A 13,992-nucleotide genomic window follows, 5' to 3' on the forward strand; every position below is an offset into this window, starting at 1 on the left:
AGGTAGCTGTGATGGCCCATGTCTGAAGCTCTGTGCTGTCTGCGAAGAGGAGTAATTACAGTGAGCAGGATAACCTTGACACAAGAAACAGTGCATGCACCAAAGTCCAACCTGACTGCAAGCAATTCCTGCCCTGATTTCAGAGACTATTCACCTTCTCTCTTCTTGGGGCTGTGTTGAAAGGAGAGTGACAGTGATGCCTATAAAACTGGGAGGGTATGTATAATTAGCCCCTACGGACACACAGATCATCTCCTCTGAGGTCTCACTGCCCACAGGTTGCTTGCGGCTCACCTCAGTAGAGAACAGCCAAAGATCAGCGACTGGGCTTGAAAATCACTTTCCAGTGGAAATCTCTTCCTTTTGCAGAGGAGGACTTGGAAGCTGGGTTCTGAGGTACAGGAGGACTTGGGAATGAGCGTCTTTGTCACGGCAGGAAGTGCGTCAGAGCTCTGCTGAAGGAGGCAGCTCCCATGCAGCCATTGGCAGGATCGCTGGGCACACGGTGGGACCAGGAGGGAGGGAGGAGGATGGCTGAGAGTGTGGGAAAAAGTTCTGCTCTCGGCAACAAGGGCACAGGAAGGGCTGGGCAGAGCCGTCTGCTACAAGCAGGCTTGAAGCGGAATGACAGAGGCCTTCCCTGCTCCACCCCCCCCCCCCCCCCCCCCGCCTCGCTTCCTTAGCAGCCGTTTAACCTGATGCACATGGAAGGTGGCCTGAGCACTCAGGTGCCTGTTTGCTCTGTGCAGGATGATCGGGAATGGATGGTGCTGCTGCCTCTTAGGGCTGGGGAAAGGTTAGGCTCTCCAGCATGTGGGGTGGAAAATGGTGTTGGACACTTTCCTGAGCTGCCCGCCCTTATGTTAGTAGAAGAGCAGGTGTTGGGAGGTTGAGTTAATAGCTGAAGTTTATGTCCTATCTCTGATCGACTTCTGTCTGCAGAGCAGGGTGTTAAGAGGCCCAGGAGAGTCCAGGAGCTGTAGGCGGGGGCAATGAGTAGCGATTTGCGCATTGTCAGAGGAATGGAAAATGGGGCTGTGGCTGTGGAAATCACCATTGTGGTCCCTCAGACAGCTAGAAGTGGAGCTACTGTGTGATTGCACAACAGCACTCCTGGGTACTTATCCAAAAGTATGGGAATTCAATTGTTGTGGCTGCAGGGAGCCTGGAGAAGGGGAAAGGTTGGTGATGGTGAAGGCTGAGGGTTGGGCCGCCTCATCGACCATGTGTGGGAGGCTCAGTGCTGAGGGCTGTCTCTAATGTGTTGAGCACATGGTTTAGCTTCTAGTACAAACTGAAGAAAAAGTAATGTTTAGGCCAGAGAACAGTTTTAACACAATATAAATTGCATATGATTAATATTAATTGCATAATTTTAATTTAGGTCAGTGCAGTAAAAAATATATAATTTCAAGTGATTTTTATGGAAGAAGGAGCCCTTAAAAGTGATGACGCCGCCTTGACCGGGTGTACTCTCAGACCCACTCCCTCCAGTCCGTCTGGCTTAGGTCAGTACTATAACCCTCAGCCTTCATTTCTGTCTCTGAGGTGGAGACAACGCTGTCCTGTGGACCTTCATCCTTGGGCTTGGCTGAGTGAGACACAAGGTGGTCAGTGAGAGACCTGGGTGATGGTGCTCTGTCTTTCCCATCAATTGCTCAAATCCTATAAAGCCACTTCCTCTTTTAAAGATGCTTTATTTGACGGGGCTGGCACTGTGGTGCAGTGGGTTAACGCCCTGGCCTGATGTGCTAGCATCCCATATGGGCACTGGTTCTAGTCCCAGCTACTCCACTTCCAATCCAACTCCCTTATAATGGCCTGGGAAAGCAGTAGAAGATGGTCCAAGTCCTTGGGTTCCTGTACCTGTGTGGGAGACCTGGAGGAAGCTTCTGGCTCCTGGCTTCGGATTGGCAAAGCTCCTGCCATTGCAGCCAATTGGGGAGTGACCCATCAGATGGAATACCTCTCTCTCTCTCTCTCTCTCTCTCTCTCTCTCCTCTCTCCTCTTTCCTCTCTCTCCTCTCTCTTTGTAACTCCTGACTTTCAAATAAATAAATCTTTCAAATAAAGCATCTTTTTTTTTTTTTAAGAGTTAGAGGCACATAGACATTTTCCATCTGCTGGTTTGCTCCTCAAATCAGAGCTGGGCCGATCTGAAGCCAAGAGCCTCTTCCGGGTCTCCACTGGCTGCAGGGAGCACAAGTAGTTGGGCCGTCTTCCACTGCTTTCTCAGGTGCATTTGCAGGGAGCTGGATTGGAAATGGAGTAGCCGGGTCTCAAACTGGCACCTACATGGGATGCTGGTGCCACAGGCAGCAGCTTTGACCGCTGTGCTGCAGCACTAGCCCCACCTTTTTCTCTTGCAGCCCCTAGATGAGTGGTGGCTCATTTTGCTCCCACATTTTGGCATTTTGTTCCCACAGGTAGCATTGCCAGTCAAAGTACAGGATGCCCAGTTGCATTTGAATTCCAGGGAAACACAAGGCACTTCTTAGTGTAAGTACGCCCCAACTATTGCGTGCGACATACTCGGACCACAACATTACGTGTCGTTTTTCTGAATTGCAAATCCAGTGGGCATCTGGTACTGGTATTTGTTAGATCTGGCATCTGTACCCACCCAGGGGATGCTTTGAAATCTGTGGAGACATCTCTGATTGTCAGGACTTGGAGCTGCTGCTGCTGGCATCTGGCGGCTGGGGCCAGAAACACTGCTCAGCATCCTGCAATGTGCAGGAGAAAAACCCCAATGGCGCTGCACCTGATGAGCTCCATCCCGGGACTTCCACCAAGAGGTGGAAGTGACAATGAGCTTCAGCACTCATGGCCCAGACAGCTTGATGGGTCCTCGCTACGGCTCCTTCCTTTGGAGGCAGGGGTGGGACCACATCGTGTCTGAGACCTTTGCCAGCTCCCGTGAGGCTGTGACTGATCACAAGGCATTGGGTGGACAACAGCCCACCTTGCTCACATCCAAGGACTAAGCTCTGGCCAGCTTGGGGACCAGTGGAGACATCCAGCAGGCACCTATGGATCCTCAGCCACGACCATTCCCTTCCCTTCTGTCTTGGCCTTGCTGGCACCCATGAAGCATTGGGTTTGTTCTTGAACGCCAGGGCCAGAGGCGCCATCATCCACATGTGTGGGCTGATAGGACTCCTCCCTCCTTGTTGGTCAATGAACCAAGGCTACTTCAGGCCCCTTCCTCTTACGTCCAAGTCGCCATGGCACTTGCTGCTGCCCCACGGTGGCCAAACACACTTGGTTGCTTTAAGGTATATAGTTCAGACTTCAACCAGCTCGATCATACACATATGGACCACCTCCTCTTAAGTAAAGTTATGCAGTGGAAGTCCATTAACACAAGGGTTCTCCAGGGAACAGAACTGATAGGCTGGATATATGAACACAGAGAGATTTATTTTAAGAACTTGGGTCATATGATTATACAGACTTGAAAGGTAGACCAGCAGACTGGAGACCCAGGGATGGGTTGACGCTACAGTTGAAGTCCAGAGGCCACACAGCAGGCAGAATTTCTAGAACTTCCTCTTCGGGGGGATTCACCTGGCACCTGAAGTCCTGGAGGATACCTGGATGCTGCTGTGTTCTCACTTCCTGAGCACTGCCCAGCTTTCCCCCACTGACTCTCCAGGGCCTCACTTCTCTCCCCCAGTGGCCTCAGGGGCCTCTTGTGATGCTAGGATCCCCCACCTCCCAGTGGGCCTACCCTGCTCCCACCTCCCAAGGCGAGCTCCTCGGTCCCCAGTCTTGACCTGATGGAGTCGCAGTTCCTGGAGCACCTTCTCACTCACCCAGTGCCAGCTCTGAAGGAGGGGATGGTCTTTGTTTTCTCTCTGTAACAAGATCGTCCCTTTGCAGAGAGAAGGCCAGACTCCCCAGGCTTCAGGTGCGGATGATACCCCGAGGCCGACGCAGGAGTCTGACCTGCCACAGAGCGATGCCTTTGGAGGGGCAGGACCCTTGCAGAGTCCGGGGGCTCTAGCTATGTCCTTTCTTAGGAGCTTGGAGGGCACGACCCAAGTTCATCCTTGGAGTTGGCCTCTTACCTGCTACATTCTGCTACAGTCTCTGATCGGCTACAGGTTGGGTCAGGACTGGCTTAAACCGCAGCCCCAGGGTAAGCAGCTGGCCTCCTGGTTAGGACTTGACTCCTGGCTCAGGCTCTGACTCCAGCTTCTTTCTCAGGTAGACTAGGAGGCAGCTGTGATGACTCCAGGAGTTAGACCCCTGCCCCCACCTGGGAGACCTGGGTTGTGTTCCCAGCTGCAGCCACTGTGAGCATTTGTGGAGTGACCCACTGGCTGGAGGAGTCTGTCTCTCTCTCTCTCTGCCTTTCTTTCTTTTTTTTTCTTTTTTGACAGGCAGAGTGGATAGTGAGAGAGAGAGACAGAGAGAAAGGTCTTCCTTTGCCGTTGGTTCACCCTCCAATGGCCGCTGCGGCCGGCGCTCTGTGGCCGGCGCACTGTGCTGTTCCGAAGGCAGGAGCCATGTGCTTCTCCTGGTCTCCCATGGGGTGCAGGGCCCAAGCACTTGGGCCATCCTCCACTGCACTCCCGGGCCACAGCAGAGAGCTGGCCTGGAAGAGGGGCAACCGGGACAGAATCCGGCGCCCCGACTGGGACTAGAACCCGGTGTGCCGGCGCCGCAAGGCGGAGGATTAGCCTAGTGAGCCATGGCACCGGCCTCTCTGCCTTTCAAAGCAATTAACTAATTAATTGTTGAAGAATGTTATGATCCCCCCACCTCATTTCCCTGGGAAGGCTCTTGTCTTCACGGGAATCACCGAGTGATTTCTCCCTGCTCTCTCACACCCAGATTTAATTCCTGGTAGGAACTTCTGATGCTGTGGTTGAGCTGTGTCCCCTCAGGAAGAAGGAAGATTTGTTGAAGTTCCTAGCCCACAGGTAGTCCAGATGTGACCTTGTTGAAGGTGGGATCCATAGAGGGGTAATCGGGTTGAAACAAGGCCACGTTGGCAGGCGCTAATCCAATCTGATATGTCCTTATATAAAAGTGGGAAATCTACTCCCAGAGACAGACAGACACAGCCCGTACAGCACGGGAAGAGTGGAAAGCCGCAGCCACAGCTCGGGAACACCAGTGTAGCTGAGGAGAGGGCTGGGACAGACCCTCCTCTAGCATCTTTGGGGAGGGAGTAGGACCTGCAGCCTCCACACGTGTCAGATACCACCACTGTGTTGTCACCCAGTTCGTTAAGGCAGCCCCGGGAATCTGGATGCCTGTCGCACTCACTTTTACAGCACAGCGCAAGTTGAGAAAGTTGAAGTGACTTCGTAGGGCCACACGGGATAGTATGAAGTGGAACCAGCCCCTACACCAGATCCCGAATGTGGGCCACAGAGCCCCCTGCACCCTCCAGACCCCAGAGGCCTCCCACCTTGAGCCCTGCTCCCGCACTCCCCGCAGGAAGTCTGTCTGGTCTCCTCCTGGTGCTATAGACCCTACCACATGGCCGCCCCTCTATTCTGGATGACCCAGCCTCCCCCAGAGCCTGACCAAAGGTCCCTTGCTGGGGTGGGGTGGGGGCTAGGAGTGGAGACAGTCAAGGAGGGAGGGGCGGAGAGAAGAGGAGCAAGCAAAGAGGCAGTGGGAGTGAGGAGGAAGGGAGGGGAGAAGGGAGTTTCCCCATTCCACTCAGAGGGGGTCAGCCCTGCAACTGAGCTGTAATTGACACTTTATAAAAATGTAACTTTGAAGCAGTTGACTAGTTCCCGGACTGAATAATTGAAGAAATGTTTGTGGGGTTTGTGCTGGAGTGCTAGCAGCTGTGGCTGCTTTGATATTTATAAGTGGGATAAATTATGCAGGAGCTAGCGCTGTGCTCGCCGCATGAGGCTTATTACCCCCCAGCAGCCTGCGCCCTGACCATTTCTTCAGGGTGCATTCCTGCGTGGTGGCCCCAGACACCTGCTGCCTGTTGGGAAAGTCGCTCCAGCTCTGGTCCCTAAACAGGCTTAACCTTTTCTTCCATATCCCTGTTCCTTGGAGAGTGAAGGGGTCCACTTGGGGTTGGGATTCCAGGACATGAAAGCAAGGGGTGGTCTCCTCCACACACAACCACAGTCCCCCCACCTCCTCCATCAAGTTCTTTACACTCCAATTCCCACTCGCTCAGAGCTGAGCAGGCCCTGGTCTCTCGTGAGAGGGAGTGGGGGTCAGGAAGCAGAAGCAACAAGCACCCGGCAATGGGGCTTGTCACCCAGGAGAGAAGGCGTCAGCTCCCCCCACACCTCAGGGCCACGGAAGAAGCCACAGCCAGCTCAGTTTGTGGGGTTTGTCTGCGGCTCTGCTGTCCCTGCGTTAACGCGCTCTGGCTTCTAGCCAGCCCAGTGATGCCCCTCGTTACCCCCCAGTGAGTGATGCTGCCAGACCCGCACAGCTTCTCCTGGGCTTCCAGCTCTGTTTTCAGTGATGTCCGGTGGCTACAGTGAGAATACTTACACGTGGAACCAAACACCGTAGATCAATTTTTTTTTTTAACTTTCTCCCCATTCCTCCTCCCATTTTTTTTCCTTTTAGGGAAAAAACCTAAAAAACCTTTTAGGTTCATTTAAGTCCAGCTCCATCATAAAATCAAGGATGGGGTAATGGAAGCAATGAGTTGGTTCTAGCTCCTTCCTGGAAGTGAGTAAACATCTCAGTGAGTGACTTTTAGGCAACATTAGGATTTCTGTAAACAAAGGCATTTAGAAAACCACACATCTGCTAACGTAATCTGAGCCATAGTGCTCCAACTGATGTGGAGTAACTTAAGGGGTTAGTTGAAGGTTGGGCAACCTGGAACTTTGTGTCCCTCCCAAGTGATGTCAGTCTAGTGCGCCTACCTTCCTAGGATGGAGTTGGGACAAGGGCGCATGCTCAGACCCCCGCTGGGGTTCTATCCGACGGAGTGCCACCCACTTCCTTAGAAAGAGAGATGGACCCGGGCTCTACCACAGACCCCGCCTAGGGGTGTTGCGCTTTTCCCATCTCCCACTGCGGACGGCTCTGAGAGTTACTTTTTTGGGTTATTTTCTTCTCTCATTTCCGGGCAACTCTTTGGCCTGCTTAGACTGGGTATTTCTCTGTGTGGGGTGGTCCACACGCGTGCGTGAATGTGTGTGTGTCCCGCCCCTGTCGGCACAGCATACCAACGTCTGCTTAGTGGTTCTTACTCTGAGGGAGACAAGAACCTGGGCCGGAAATTAATATATTAATTGCGCACATCACAACAATCTTGATATCTTCAATGGAATTTGGAAGCAGTATGGGCACACATTGCCCTAATTGTCAAGGAAATCAGAATCCTGTATTATAAAAACACCCTCTGCTCATGGGGAACACTGGCAATACCATCCAGCTGACGCTACCCCAGGCTTCCCTGATCTTGCCAGCTTTTGGGTAATTAATGAGGTCTCATTGGTAACAACCCGTCTTTCACAGATTTTGACAGTTACCATCTTATGGAAGCTTCTGAGTTTGTTATAGTCCCATTTGTTTAGTTTTGTTTTGTTGCCTGTGCCTTGGAGGTCTTGTCCAAGAAGTCGTCCTCTACAGCAATGTCTTGGAGTGTTTGCCTATGTTTTCTTTCAGCAACTTCATAATCTGTTCAATTTAGGTCTTTGATCTGGTTTGAATTGATTGTTAGGTATAGCGAGTGGTATGGATCTAATTTCATTCTTCTATAAGTATACATCCATTTTTGCCAGCACTATTTGTTGAAGAGACTACACTTACTCTGTTGTATGACCTAAGCACTCTTGTCAAAATCAGTTGGGTTGTATATAGATGGATTAATTTCTGGGCTCAGTTTTGTTCCATTGATCTATGTGTCAGTTTTTATACCAGTACCATGCTGTTTTAATGATTATAGCTTTGTAATATGCCTTCAGCTTGATTTTTCTTGTTCAAGATCACCTTGGCTATTCTAGGTCATTTGTGACACCATATGAATTTTAAGGTTGTTTTTTCTAAATCTTAATATCATTGGTATTTTTTTTAAAGATTTATTTATTTATTTGAAAGAGTTACACAGAAAAGAGGAGAGCAGAGAGAGAGAGAGAGGTCTTTGATCTGCTGGTTCACTCCCCAATTGGCCACAATGGCTGGAGCTGTGCTAATCCAAAGCCAGGAGCTTCTTCTGGGTCTCCCACATGGTTGCAGGGGCCCAAGGACTTGGGCCACCCTCCACTGCTTTCCTAGGCCACTGCAGAGAGCTGGATCAGAAGAGGAGCAGCTGGGACTTGAATCGCTGCCCATATGGGATGCCAGCACTGCAGGCATAAGCTTTACCTCCTATGCCACAGCGCCAGCCCCTATCGTCGGTATTTTGACAGGGATTGCATTGAATCTGTGGATTGCTTTAGGAGGTATAGGTATTTTAATGATATTGATTCTTCCAATCTATAAACAAGGAATATCATCCATTTTTTTGTGTCCCTTATGATTCCTTTCATCAATATTGGATAATTTTCATTGTAGAGATCTTTTGCTTCTTTGGTTAAATTTATTCCTAAATATTTGATTTTTTGTGTGTGGCTGTTTTAATGAGATTTCTGGATTTGTCTTTCAGTGATTTCACTAACTTATAAAAAGGCTACTGTTTTTGCATGTTTATTTTGTATTGTGCAAATTTACTGAACTGGTTTATCAATTCTGTTAGCTTTTGGTGGGGTGTTATTTCCATGTACAACATCATCTCATCTGCAAACATGGATAATTTGATTCCTCTTTTTTGAATTTTATGCCTTTTCTTTCTCTTGTCTAATTAGTCTGGCTAACACATACAGTGTTATGTTGACTAAGAGTTGTGAAATAGACATCCTTGTCTTGTTCCAGATCTGAGAGGAAATGCTTGCAGCTCTTTCCCATTCAGTGTGATACTGGCTGTTAGTTTGTCAAGTACAGCCTTTATAATTCTTTACCTAATTTGTGGAGGATTTTTATCATGAAATAGTGTTGAGTCTTATCAAATGCTTTCTCTGCGTCTATTGAGATGTTCGTTGTTCTTCATTCTGTTGATGTGATTTATAATGTTTACTGAATTGCGAATGTTGAACCACTATTGCATTTTTTTTGATAAATCCCTGATTGTGACTTTTTTTATGTAGTTTGGTTTCAGTTTGTTAGTATTTTATTGAGAATACTTATATTTATGGCATTTATGTTCATTAAGAATATAGCTCTGTAGTTTTCGTGTCGTGTAGTAAGTTTGGTATCAAAGTGATGCTGACCTCATAAAAAGTGTTTGGAGTTCTGTTCAATATTTTGAAAAAGTTTGAAAAGCATTGGAGTTAGTTCCTCTTTGAATGATTTGTAGAATTCACCAGTAAAGCTCTCAGGTTCTGGACTTTTTCTTGATGGGAGACTTTTGATTACTGCTTCAATCTCATTGCTTCTTTATGGATCTGTTCAGGTTGTCTGTATCTTCTTAATTAATGTTGGTAGGTTATATGTATCCAGGAATTTATCCATTGAGGTTTTTTCCAGTTTAGTTTTTAAATATTTATTTTCACTTAGAAACCTTTTATTTATTTTTTAAAGATTTATTTTATCTGAAAAGCAGAATTACAGAGAGGTAGAGACAGAGAGGTCCTCCATCTGCTGGTTCACTCCCCAGATGGCTGCTACGGTTGGAGTAGCGCCAATCCGAAGCCAGGAGCCAGGAGCCTCCTCTGGGTCTCCCACGTGGGTGCAGGGGCCCAAGGACTTGGGCCATCCTCTACTGCTTTCTCAGGCCACAGCAGAGAACTGGATCAGAAGAGGAGCAGCGGGAACTCAAACTGGAGTTCATATGAAAATCCGGCGCTTCAGCCCAGGGCTTTAACCCACTGTGCCACAGTGCCGGCCCCAGAAGCCTTTTTATTTATTTGTTTGTTTATTTATTTATGTTCATGTTGCGGACTGGCTCTTTATTTGACAAATTCGGCAGCTATGGAAAGAATCCCTGTCCAGAAGCATTTGTGCGATTGATATTTCCGTTTTGGCTCTGGCCCAGCTGCAAGAAAACTTTTATTTAATATAAACTTTATGCATTTCACACAGGCAAACTTAGGAGCATACTGATTTGATGGTATCGGCTTGTAGAGTTAGGTCTTTGATCCATTTTGAGTGGATTTTTGTGTAAGGTGTAAGGCAGGGATCTTATTTCATACTTCTGTGTGTGGAGATCCAGTTCCGTTTGTTGAAGAGTCTGTTCTTAGGGGATTGACTTAGTTCCTTTGACAAAAATTAGTTGGTTGTAGATGTGGATTAATTTCTGAAGTTTCTGTTCAATTAGATTGGTTTACATGTCTATTTTTTGTGATAGTAGTAAGCTGTTTTAACTGTCCTGTAGTATATCTTAAACTCTGCTATTGTGATGCCTCTGGCTTTGTTTTTGTTGTTTAAGATTGCCTTTCAAATAAAATAAATTTGTTGTTTAAGATTGCTTTAGCTGTTTGGAGTCCTGTGTTTCCATATGAATTTGGGCATTGTTTTTTCTAGATCTGAGAAGAATGTTATTCTATTTTGATTGGGATCACATTGAATCTGTAAATTGCTTGAGTAATCTGGACTTTTTAAGCTTTTATTTGATAAATATAAATTTCCAAAGTACAGCTTATGGATTACAGTGGCTTTTTCCCTCCCATAACTTCCCTCCACCTGCAACCCTCCCATCTCCCACTCCCTCTCCCATTCCATTCACATATAGATTTATGTTCAATTATCTTTAAATACAGAATGCTAATTTAGTATATATTAAGTAAAGATTTCAACAGTTTGCACACGCACAGGAATACAAAGTGTAAAGTACTGTTTGAGTACTAGTTACAGCATTAATTCACATTGTACAACACGTAATGTGGACATTTTGATGATATTCTTCCAATCCATTCACATGGGATATTTTCCCAATTTTTTGTCTCTTACATTTCTTTCTTTAATGTTTTATAATTTTCATTGTAGAGAATTTATTCCAAGATGTTTAAATATTTTTGTAGCTGCTATGAATAGTACTGATCTTGCAAGTTCTTTCTTGGCCATGGCAATGTCTGTATATACAAAGGCTATTGGTTTTTGTGTGTTGATTTTATATCCTGCAAGTGTTCCAAACTCTTATGAATTTCAATGGTCTGTTAGTGGAGTCTTTTGGTTTTCCCATATATGGAAACAAGGATAATTTGACTTCTAGTTTGTAATAATTCTTGATTATTTTTATTTCCATAGTACCCATTGTAACATTTCATTTTTCATCTCTGATTTTATTAATTTGGGTCCCCCCTTTTTTGGTTAGTAGGGCCAATTATATATCACTTTTCTTTATTTTTTCAAAAAAGCAGCTCTTCACTTCCCTGATCTTTTGTATCTGTTTTATTTCAATTTTGTTTATTCTCTAATTTCTTCTAATGTTGTGTTTGGTTCTTGTTTTTCTAGGTTCTTGAGATGTGAGGGACAGGGAGGGGAGGCAGGGATAGGAGAGAAGGGGAGGGGAGAGGGGTGAAGAGAGGGAAGAGGGGAGCGGTGGGAGAGGGAGGTCTTCTATCCTTCTATCCACTGGTTCACTGCCCAGATGGCTGCATGGCCGGAGCTGCTCTGCTCACTAAAAAGGCCTTCTAATCCATTTTCTCTCTCTCTACACCTTCAAGAACTCCTAAGACTGATATGTTGTGTTATTTGATAGTATCCCATAGATCACCAACACTGTTAGTTTTTTAATTTGTTTATTTATTTTATTTTTTTATAAAAATGTGTTTTATTTTAATACAAGTCTATAAAAGTAGAAATCACATACAAAAATACAGATTACTCTGACATGTTGGCAAACTAGCTTATGGCTGGACTTGAGTTTGAAGTATAGGCACTGTTACTGGGGGCATCTGAAAGTCAATGTCCAGCCAGATCCTAGTTTATTTTTTTAAAAGAATTATTTATTTGAAAGGCAGATGGGGCTGGCACTGTGGCACAGCAGGTTAAAGCCCTTGCCTGAAGTGCCCGCATCCCATATGGGTGCTGGTTCTAGTCCCGGCTGCTCCTCTTCCAATATAGCTCTCTGCTATGGACTGGGAAAAAAGTAGAAAATGGCCTAAATCCTTGGGCCCCTGCACCCATGTGGGAGACCTGGAGGAAGCTCCTGGCTCCTGGCTTTGGATCGGCCTAGCTCTGGCTGTGCGGCCAACTGGAGAGTGAACCAGTGTATGCTGCAGTCTGGTCTCACCTTACTCTCCAAAGCTGGTACTGAGGTGCTCTGCACCTGGGGTCCTGAGCTGTGCACGTCCACACCCTCCATATACATCCACAGTGTCCCTCTTAATTGCTTGGAGTTTCCACAGCAGTTTTTTCTCTGCTCTTCCCTGACATTGCACACTCCCCACTTTTTGTAAGCTATCTTCCCCTAGACTAGAGCAGTAAGTTCCCTCCCTATTCTGTAATCTTGGAATCTCCCATAATTTCTTTATCTAGTCTTCAGTTACAGATGTATCATGGATTCCATATCTTGGGTATTGTGAATTGAGCTGGCATAAACATAGGGGTACAGATAACTCTTTCATGTGCTGATATCATTGCCCTTGGGTAAATTCCCAGGAGTGGGATGGCTGTGTCATATCTGCATAGAATCAGGTTTCTGTGGTATCTCCATACTGTCTTTCTCAGCGGCCGGTTTATAATCCCACCAACAGTGGATTAAGGTACCTTTTCCCCCACATCCTTGCAAGCATTTGTTGTTTATTTCTATATGAAAGCCATTCTAATGGGGGGTGGGTGGGTGAGGTGAAACCTCATTGTGATTTTGATTTGCATTTCCTTTGATGGCTAGTGATCCCGAGCATTTTTTCAAGTGTCTGTTGGCCATTTGAATATCCTCTTATAAAAAAATGCCTGTTAAAGTCTTCTGCTCATATTAATGGCATTGTTTATTTTGTCATTATTCTCTAATCTCTTTATATATTCTGGATATTAATCCTTTATCAGTTGAATAGTTCGCAAATACTTTTTCCCATTCTGTTGGTTGCTTCTTCACTTTGCTGAGTGTTTCTTGTGCAGTACAGAAGCTTCCAAGTTGGATGTAATCCCACTTGTTAATTTTGACTGTCTGTGCCTATGCCAATGTCTTGTAGGGTTTTCCCAATGTTCTCTAAAGCTTGATGGTATTGGGTCAGAGATCTGTACTCCGTTTTGAGTGGCTTTTTGTTCTTCAATTTGTTAATGTTGACCCATCCCTGCGTACCAGGGATAAATCCAGCTTGGTCCAGGTCCGTGAGTTTTCTGATGTTTTATTGGATTTTCCTACTTTGTGCTCCTCTTCTTCCTCTTCCAGAATGAAGCCTCCTCCTGTGTCAGTTATTTTGGGGGCTTTTACATTAGCCACGCCTCTGGTAGCTGTGCCCGCTGTCGCGGGGTAGGGCTGGGCTGACAGCGGGGCCTGGTGCAGCAGAAGCGCCCGCTGCCGCTTCTGCTCGATGCTCGCCGGCACCGAAGCAGGCAGCTCCGCGGGTTGTTCGGAAGTCGCCGGCTTCGGCGAGGAGCCCTCTGCTGCCGCCACTGTCGGCCTACTCGGAGGACCCATAAAGTTTCCTTTAGCACTGCTTTTGCTGTATCCTGTAAGTTTGGATGTTACATTGTTGTTCTCATTCGTTTCCAGACGTTTTTTCATTTCTCTTGATTTCTGGAATGACCCAGTGTTCATTCAGGTGCACGTTGTTCTACTCCATGTGTTTACATACGTTCTAGACATTCGGAGTTGTTGAATCCCAGGTTGATTCCACTGTGGTCAGAGAAGAGGCATGGCCTGATTTTGGTTTTTTGAATTTGCCTGGACCTTATGTTGTAGCATGTGGTCTATGGTAGAGCAAGTTCCTTGCACTGGTGAGAAGCGTGCAACTGCAACTGTTGGATGAAATGTTCTGTAGGTATCTGTTAGGTCCATTTGGTCTGTAGTGACAATTAACTGTTTCCCTGCTGATTTTCTGTCGGTTTGATCTGTCC

The 13,992-nt window shown here is 46.7% G+C and overlaps 1 long non-coding RNA gene across 4 annotated transcripts in view; it reads left to right on the forward strand.

Annotated features, from left to right (window-relative positions):
• Positions 1-13,992, forward strand: part of LOC127493541 (uncharacterized) — an 82,811-nt gene that overhangs the window by 12,784 nt on the left and 56,035 nt on the right. The gene's annotated exons all lie outside the window — the stretch shown is intronic.

The sequence above is a fragment of the Oryctolagus cuniculus genome, chromosome 7 (assembly GCF_051225735.1).
Source record: "Oryctolagus cuniculus isolate XC-2025 breed Fujian yellow rabbit chromosome 7, ASM5122573v1, whole genome shotgun sequence".
Lineage (NCBI taxonomy): Eukaryota > Metazoa > Chordata > Mammalia > Lagomorpha > Leporidae > Oryctolagus > Oryctolagus cuniculus.